Below are 1,872 nucleotides of genomic sequence, written 5' to 3'. Positions count from 1 at the left end.
GTAGGAGCCCAGCTTTTCCTAAGCATTCTACAGACCATGGTGCAGTGGCCCTACAGCTCTTGTGGTAGTACATGCATTCCCTAGACAAGCGGCTCTCCTGCCCTCAGTTCAGGCCCTCCTTTGCTCCAAACACAGGCCTGTTTTCTCTGTCCCTTCATTGACATGAACCAGCAGGGTCCTAGGGGAGGGGATTGGGCTGTTCCCGTTCTCACCCCTCCAGCTCTCCATTGCTCTCAGGCCCTCTGTGCTTCTCTCCCTGACGATGTCAGGGGAGTCCTGTCTGGACATGGCCTCATGGCAGGAGCTGGGGCCCAGCACACAAGAGGGAAGAAGTGTGAGGTGGTTGACTGAAGGTGGGTAGGGGCAGAACATCCTGGTTGAATCCTGACTCTGAAGTTTGGTCCCTGAAAGGACCTGAAGCAGCTGTGCCCTCATGTGGTGATGAGGGAAAAGTTGGTGCTGACTGGTGAGCAGAGGTTTGCTGTGGGACAAAGCCATGAGGATAGAAAAGGAGGAGGAGGGAAGAAAACAGCAATGGCTGTCTATGGTAGGCCTGGTAGGCAGAAAAGCAACTCGTCAGAATATCCTTTCTTATGGAATTTTCAGCTTCCTTTCCTTTTAGTTCCTACTCAGCTCCAAAGCTTGATCCTACGGCATCATCACGCCAGTGAGTCTTAGAGCTCATCCACAACCATAGAGCTCGTCCATCACTTGTAAAACTTGGCTCTGCCCATCTCCACCCTCCAGGGCAGCGGTTCTCAGCCTGTGGGTCGAGACCACTTTGGCAGTCAAACGACCCTTTCATAGGGGTTGCCTAAGACCATCCTGCATATCAGATATTTACATTACGATTCAGAACAGTAGCAACATTACAGTTATGAAATAGCTACGAAAATAATTTTATGGTTGGGTCACAACATGAGGAACTGTATTTAAAGGGCCAGAAGGTTGAGAACCACTGCTCTAGGGTGTAGTTCCATGAATGCAACAGGGGCTTAAAAATGTTTCATGAATAACTTCAAAAATCAAGTAGCTATTTACATTACGATTCAGAACAGTAGCAACATTACAGTTATGAAATAGCTACGAAAATAATTTTATGGTTGGGTCACAACATGAGGAACTGTATTTAAAGGGCCAGAAGGTTGAGAACCACTGCTCTAGGGTGTAGTTCCATGAATGCAACAGGGGCTTAAAAATGTTTCATGAATAACTTCAAAAATCAAGTAGCTATCTGAAATATTTTAGAAAACATCATAGTCGCCCCTTTTGCCAGTACCTCCTGATGCCACACAGGAGACACTCACAACATAGCAGATTGCTTCTCCCTGCCACTTGCCACCTGCCACCACTCTGCATCCCATTCCTCCTCTGCCTCCCAGAAAACAATGCCCCCAACCATGGTCTCAGGAGAAGAAGCCTGAGAGGAGTACACTGACATCCTGGAAGACCTGAAGGTGGAATGTACATGTTCTCCCTAAATCCAGGAAACTGGAGAACTTTCTTGAGCCCTGAATGCATGCACACACTGCACATCTAAATCTGTACCAGAACCAGGCCAAGGTGGGCTATACAAGGCCTTTCTGAAAACACCTTCATGTCCAAAAAGAGGGAGTTTGTTAAACCACAGCCCAGGCCCAGAGTGGGACACAATGTAACTGAAAGTGAAGGGATGGTATTCAAGATACTTTGTAATGGAAGGTGGCAGCTGAGAAAGTCAGACAGGGGTCTCTGGATTATGGAATTATGGGTGGTTTTATTTTCAGTATTTCCCAAATGTACTGTTTGTTTGTTTTTAAACAGCTGCATATTATTGCAAATTTCAAAATGTTACAAGAGTTTTCTCTGAGTGATGAGATTAACAATCTTTTG

The sequence above is a fragment of the Myotis yumanensis genome, unplaced genomic scaffold (genome assembly GCF_028538775.1).
Source record: "Myotis yumanensis isolate MYYU_CA2020_CCGP unplaced genomic scaffold, mMyoYum1.0.hap1 SCAF_24, whole genome shotgun sequence".
NCBI classification, from domain to species: Eukaryota; Metazoa; Chordata; class Mammalia; order Chiroptera; family Vespertilionidae; genus Myotis; species Myotis yumanensis.
The sequence above is the reverse complement of the archived record's forward strand: the minus strand, read 5'-3'. Positions refer to the sequence as shown.